Below are 7,919 nucleotides of genomic sequence, written 5' to 3'. Positions count from 1 at the left end.
TTCTAACTTGTTGCTAAGCTGTTGCAAAGGTGTTCTGGGTGGTTGCCAGGATGCTGCTATGCAGTTACTAATGTGTTCTGAATGGTTGTAGTATGTTGCTATCCAGTCGCTAAGGTGCAGTTGCTAGGGTATTGTATGTGGTTGTTGCTAAGGTGCAAGTTTAAAACTATCTGCTGAGGTTTAAAATTATGGAAGCCAATTTATGCCTGAGAGTAAAAGATAAAAACATACTTGAGATAAAGTAAATGAGAAATGAAGTCATATTATGAGCTATGAAGTCACAGTTACAAGATATTTTCACAACTGTGAGAAATACAGTCACATTTGTGAGACATACTGTTGCATTTACCTTTTTTTTTTTTTTACCTTTTAGGACATTCCATAGGGTTGAGGTTCAGAACGAATCAAAAAGTTAGGAGTTGGTTAACTGATACTACGAAAGGTTTGTACCAATAAAATTTTTAAATGCTTTGAAAGCTCTTTATGATTCCTGACCACAACATTTGTCAAAAAAAGAGGAAGTATATTAAGTTTTGCATGGCCAAAAATACCTTTGTAGTTTTCTCACTTTCTTAGTTCCTTGAAATGGTCAAAGTTCAGTTTAGAGACTGCAGGAAAGTTCTGTCAGAGTACTTTTTATTTGCTCATAGTGACTCACTCACACAAAAGTCCACTAAAAATGACACATCCAAATGTGATATGAAGCTCGAGGTGATCTTTCTTGTTTGTCAATTATTAAATCTTACGTCTACAAATCCATTCGTTGTTAAAAGTAATAATTATTGTAAATATTCCTTGCTGGAAACTTTGCCTCCGGGTTGTAATGGCGTCACAGAATCCTCTATATCTAAATGAGTCCAAAAATCAAGGTCAGAACCACCAGTTTTCTGGGTTTTGACGTAACAGTAAGTGTTTTTGTGTGCCAAATGTTACTAGGGAGACAAAACAAACTTCATGCTGGAGAGTCAAAGTGGCTTAGTAACCAACAGCAGCTGCCACAACAATAAACACAACGGCGCACGCTAGAACACTATGCATAGTTTTACAGTAATTCATTCCATTCATGCATTTACTAAATCAAAACATACCTATCTGAATTTTATTAATAACAACTGTGCTAACCATGTCCCTCAATACTTCTAGAAACCTTTGGTTTCTGGTGGACACGTTTTTGGTAAGGTCTTTAAACTATCAGTGCTCTGTCAAAACAAAGAAAACATTGTGCTGTATTGCTTAGCAACAATACAGTAAAGTGATCTCTGTTCAGGCAGCGAGCGGCTCCACCTATTATAAGACCATATGCCATATGGAAACAGTGAGAATATAAAGGACACCTTTTTCTCTCTCTGGCCTGCTGCTGAGGAAACTCCAAACATTTGGACTCATTTGGGAGCAGACAGTTTTTGATTCTGACTTGGAAAAGACAGGAGAACCATGATTTAATGTGATATTTTTTGGGGGAAAAAAGTTTAGATTACCACCAAAAGGGTTTTACAGACAAAAGCCATGGAAGAAAGGTTTTCTACTGCTTAAAAATATCTATTTCTGGTGCTTTTAAGTAACTCAAAACCAAAACAATGATCTGAAGTGCCTGTAATGTAAAATCAAGAACATTTGCTCTCCAAAGAACCATCTAATTAAACACAAGAACCCTATATGACAAAAATACTGAGGAGGGTCTCAGGTGAACCTAAGGTCATGCAAGGAACCACTGTGGAACCATTTAAATGGGCAGTTAACCCAAAAATTAGGATTTGGTCATCTTTTACTCACCCTGATGTTGATCCAAACCAGTATGACTTTCTTTGATCTGTGGAAAACAAAAACAGACGTTTAGGAGAATGTTCATGCTGCACTTTTCCATATAATGAAAGTCAATGGAGATGGCCACTGTATTTTCAAGCGATAACAGCTATAACTGCAGTCTATTCCTCTCACAAAGTTAATGTTTGGCTTGATATATGAATATGAATCATGTCAATTACTTTTACGGTACATTTATCATGCTTTTTTGTCATTTTTGAAGCTATACAGCATCTGTCCCCATTAACTTTCACTGTATGGAGAAGAGCAGAAGAAGACCATCACCTGCTGTGAGGAACGAACAACATGAGGGTGAGTAAAAAAGCCTGAATTTTCATTTTGGGGTCACATTATCCTATAATAATGCACATTAGAGAAAGTACAACGTGTCACTATCTCCTGTCATAGACTAAAAATGTTCTTATCTCATTCAACACCTGCTCAGAGTGAGTGCCGCCCTTTTAACTACCCAAACCAAACTATCAAAGAACCGTTGAGGAGATAATGTCATTTCTCCAATGTGTCTCGTGTGTCCATCAAATTTACGCTTGAACAAGAGTGAACATATATGTCCAAGACTCTACAGCACTGATGTATGACGTACAGGTTAAAGCCAACATTGACGTGTTAACGTGTTTCCCACAGTGCTTGGCAGTCCAGTGGGTCACACAATCCCGTTCATTAGCCTCCTGCTCTAGTGACCCGCAGGAGGCCATCAGATTACGGCTACGCGTCTCTGCTCACTGCCTTTGCCTGCTACATGCCAAGTCAACAGATGCCTAAGGAGACTAACGGATTTTACACACAAGACCCAGACTGAGCCAGAGAGCAGAACCTTCCAGCAAGAGCTCAGGCTGAAAGTTGATCACAATTAGGAAATCCTGGCCCACCCATTGGGGCTGATGGGAAGGTGCTGCTTTAAAAATAGAAATGTGCCAGGCCGGGAACAAAGAACAGTTGCAGAGTGTAGCAGAAAAGAATGGGCACTGAGTGATTGCCTTTCCTTTGACGTGTGATAACTTACACTAAAAAATGTCCATGTTATTGCCAAGTTTTGGGCATAGTACTAAGGTAATACCAAGGTGTTATTTGAAGTAAATTCACCACAACAATGTTATAATATCTTTTTAATGACTCACAAAAAAAAAAAATACAAAAAAGTACCATGGTACTAACATATAGGACTTTTCCACTGTATAGTACAACTCGGCTCAGCACGACTCTCGCTCGCTTTACTTTAGCTCAGTTGGCTTTTCCACTGCAGTTTAGTACCGCTTCAAAGTGGGTGGGATTATAAACTAATCATTACAGTTGCACCGCCACCTCGTCTACTGACTATGATACAGCCATTTTTTTCAAGTTGCGTGCGACGGTTGTTTAAAGCAAGCCGTTTAAAAAAATTTGTGCGAACAAATGTTACTGTGGTGCTGTTGCTGACTATTTAAATCAAAATCCAATGACACTGGTAGTGACGATTCTCTCTGACCAATCAGTGATCTGCAGTGTTTACACGTCACATTTTAGTATCGGTATGGCTCGCTTGGAACCTCAACCAAGGTGGTACTAAAAAAGGTACCAGGTACTAGGTACTGTACTAGCTGTACCGAGCCATACCATGCTGTGGAAAAGCACCAATAGTTTTTGGACAGGATACTACTGTATAACTATGTTATTTTGGAAATGTACCCTGGTTTTCAGACACTGTCATGATAGCAATACGATAGTATTCTTTGAATTAACAAAATACTTACCTCGTTACTTACCAAGTTACCTTGATATTTTGAAAGATACCATGGTTTTAGGCATGGTACCACACTGTACCATGATACTGTGATAGTATCAGAAGGTATTACTATGGTACTCTGAAATATGCAATGGTACTTAAATTCATATACCATGGTTTTTATATTGTAGTACATGGAACTTCCAAAATACCATGGTACTGCCATAGTAAATGTCCAAAATACCATGGTAGTACCATGGTACTTTTTTGTGAGTAATTAACAAGATACTCGTGGTATTTACATGGAACTTCAGACAATACCATGGTAAATGGTACATGTCCAAAATGCTAGTACTATGACACTTTTTACCATGACACTTCAAGTCATTAAAAATTATACTATAGTATTCGACGTGGTACCATGGTACTGGTTGCAAATACCATGGTCAGTTAATATTTGAATCATCTAGTACAATGTTACGTCTCAACGTACCATGGCATTGCTGTTTAACACCATCAGTGTATCATGTTATCACCACAGTGCTTTTCTGAGTAAACACCATGGTATATATAAAAGTACCATGGTATTATCTGACATGTCACATACAATGGTAGCCAAACAGTATGTACTGTAATGTTATGCAACAGCGCTATGGCTAATAAGTATGTTTCAAAATGGACTGACAGTCTGTATAGAGGACAAATTGGGCAATAAAAAAGGCCAGATATTTTGTGTGTGTGTATGTGTGTGGAGCGGAAACAAAAGGTGGTGGAAGGGGGATGTTGGAGCAGAAGGGGAGATTTTGAAGAAATTGGGGGTGGAGGTATTGGTGACAGCAGATGCTGTCCCAGCATGACTTCAGTGAAGCTGTGGTGGGGGCTGTTGTTGGGGGGAGGGGCTGCTGGCCTTGTTTGACATCAGCTGCAAATCTGGTCTGAGTGTGTATTCATTTGTTTGTTTGTGGATGCATCCACGCACGTGTGCTTGAGAAGGGTGAGAGTGTTGGAAACGCATGTTTTTGTTTGTGTCTTTGTGTGGCGTGGAGGAGGGGTGGTGCTACTGTGTGCATGAAAAACATCCTTGGGTGCTTAGGTGTCAGATTTAATTTTGATCTGTCCAGAACAGTAGCAGACTGTGAGAGTGTGCACATATGTGTGTGTGTTTGTGTGTCAGATAGATAGATAGATAGATAGCATAATCAATGCATTCTGGGATAGATAGATAGACAGACAGACAGACAGACAGACAGATAGATAGATAGATAGATAGATAGATAGATAGATAGATAGATAGATAGATAGATAGATAGATAGATAGATAGATAGATAGATAGATAGATAGATAGATAGATAGATAGATAGATAGATAGATAGATAGATAGATAGATAGATAGATAGATAGATAGATAGATAGATAGATAGATAGATAGATAGATAGATAGATAGATAGATAGATAGATAGATAGATAGATAGATAGATAGATAGATAGATAGATAGATAGATAGATAGATAGATAGATAGATAGATAGATAGATAGATAGATAGATAGATAGATAGATAGATAGATAGATAGATAGATAGATAGATAGATAGATAGATAGATAGATAGATAGATAGATAGATAGATAGATAGATAGATAGATAGATAGATAGATAGATAGATAGATAGATAGATAGATAGATAGATAGATAGATAGATAGATAGATAGATAGATAGATAGATAGATAGATAGATAGATAGATAGATAGATAGATAGATAGATAGATAGATAGATAGATAGATAGATAGATAGATAGATAGATAGATAGATAGATAGATAGATAGATAGATAGATAGATAGATAGATAGATAGATAGATAGATAGATAGATAGATAGATAGATAGATAGATAGATAGATAGATAGATAGATAGATAGATAGATAGATAGATAGATAGATAGATAGATAGATAGATAGATAGATAGATAGATAGATAGATAGATAGATAGATAGATAGATAGATAGATAGATAGATAGATAGATAGATAGATAGATAGATAGATAGATAGATAGATAGATAGATAGATAGATAGATAGATAGATAGATAGATAGATAGATAGATAGCATAATCAATGCATTCTGGGATAGAGCATAATGCCTATCAATTGAAAGAGTCTTAGAATCAAAAATGTGCCTACGATGCAATCTAGATTGTGAGCTCACTAGGCTTTGTAACAGAGCTTAACGTTTGTTCCCATGGCTCTCCTGTCTGTGTCTTTGTATTGGTGCTTCTACCATCACGTCTGAGTGTAATCATGCACTTCCTGCGAACACTGCCGGCCATTCATCATCCAAACACACACACAGCTCTTTTTTCCTCTTTGCAGGCCCCTTACATACACCCAACTCTCTTTCTATCTTCTTTCCCACATATTGACACTTTTTGTTCTTTTTTCTACTCTTCACTCCCTTTTATACCTCTACATAGACAACACAGACAGATTTAATTTGATCTGTCCAGAACAGTAGCAGACAGTGAGTGTGTGAGAAAGACAGAGACAGATAGACAGACAGATAGATACTTCCGTTCTCCATCACCCCTCCTATCTGTTTGTTCATAAGTCCAGAGCAGCAAGGACACTCTGTCCTATATTATTACCCTTGAAATTACATAACCAGGACAGAAGTGGGGCGATGTTTAGAGGGGAGTAAAATGAAACGTCCCTCGGTCTCACACTGCCCAGTGTGCCGAACAGCTGAGTGTGTTTGTTTTCATTCAGTTTCAGCGTGTGTGTGAGGAGCTGTTGGCCCTGTATGGCAGTTGCTATTTTTGTAAACAGAGCAGAGAGAGAGAAACAGCATTAGGATGTTAGAGCAAGGATGTTTTAATGTCACTGCTGTGCGTCACAAGCATGTCACATGGGTTCTAGCCGGAGGCATGACAGGAATCCGGACCCCTGAATTACACACCTCATAATTGATGCATGTCTCCTAGACATGCAGTAGAAACACAAACCTCACTGACTATCAACATTAGCAATTACATAATAGCTCCCCTCCCACTACTTCTACTATCAATAAAAGACATTACCAAATCTGTAATCTAACGTCAAAACAGTCGCCACTCCTCCACAACCTTCAAAACAATACAGCTTCAGAGAGAAAGGGCAAGTTTGTTGACAACTGGATGTGGAGACGATCAGAGCCTGAGGCAAAGGTGTGTTCCTGTGGTGTCACACTCTAAACTGGTTGAACGAGCACAAAACATACAACTGTGTGAGGTGAGCTCACTTTACGGTCATGTGGCGTGACCTATACCCTGGGCGCCACCCTTATATGATCCCAGCAGTAGCAACTCAAGTCATGTCATGTCATGATAGTCAAGTGATTGTTTAGGTCCCACCACAAGTTTCACTACTTTTGTCCAATACTCTACTTAACGATTTTTCCCAAATTGCTAATAAACATACTCACCTCTCAGTAGTTTCAGAAACTAGAGGTATTTGGTAGACTAGCTTGTCAGACGGGGTTGAAAGAACTTGATTTGTGTTTATGAGTAGATTAAATTCAACGTCAACATACTTTTCTAAGATTGACCAAAGTGATTAGTGGCTTCCCTGTTGAAAAAACCAGCATATGCTGGTTAGGTATGTTTTGATGCTGGGATGCTGATTTAAGCTGGTCCTTTGCTGGTTTAAGCTGGTCCTTTGCTGGTTTAAGCTGGTCCTTTGCTGGTTTAAGCTGGTCCTTTGCTGGTTTAAGCTGGTCCTTTGCTGGTTTATGCTGGTCCTTTTGCTGGTTTATGCTGGTACTTTGCCAGCACATGACCAACATAAACCAGCATAAACCAGCAGAGGACCAGCATAAACCAGAAAAGGACCAGCTTAAACCAGCAAAGTACCAGCTTAAACCAGCATCCCAGCATCAAAACATACCTAACCAGCATATGCTGTTTTTTTCAACAGGGTTTGTAGCATAAATTAGCGGTAATTGATAGGTAAAAAGAACACATTTTAAAGCTAGCTATTCAGATAGGGTTGAAAGAACTAGATTTGTGTTTGTATAATTAGGTTGAATTCAACTTCAACAAACTTTCCTAAGACTGACAAAAGTAATTAGCTGCTTGTCTTTCTAAAATGTTATCGAAACGTTGTAGAAACTAGCAGTAATCATAGGTTAACTATAACCAATTTTAAAGCTAGCTATGCAGATAGGGTTGAAAGCACTAGTTTTGTGTTTGTATAGTTAGGTTGAATTCAGCTACGACAAACTTCTAAGATTAACAAAAGAAATTAGCAAGTTGTCTTGTTAAAAATGTTAGAAAAATGTAGTACAAGATAAATGTTAGGGAGTAACTAGCTAAAAGTAGCAATGCTACTAACTAATCCTTTTCACATTCAGTTTCTTGCAT

This window comes from Sinocyclocheilus grahami, unplaced genomic scaffold, assembly GCF_001515645.1.
Source record: "Sinocyclocheilus grahami isolate Dianchi unplaced genomic scaffold, SAMN03320097.WGS_v1.1 scaffold98.1, whole genome shotgun sequence".
Classification (NCBI taxonomy): Eukaryota; Metazoa; Chordata; class Actinopteri; order Cypriniformes; family Cyprinidae; genus Sinocyclocheilus; species Sinocyclocheilus grahami.
The sequence above is the reverse complement of the archived record's forward strand: the minus strand, read 5'-3'. Positions refer to the sequence as shown.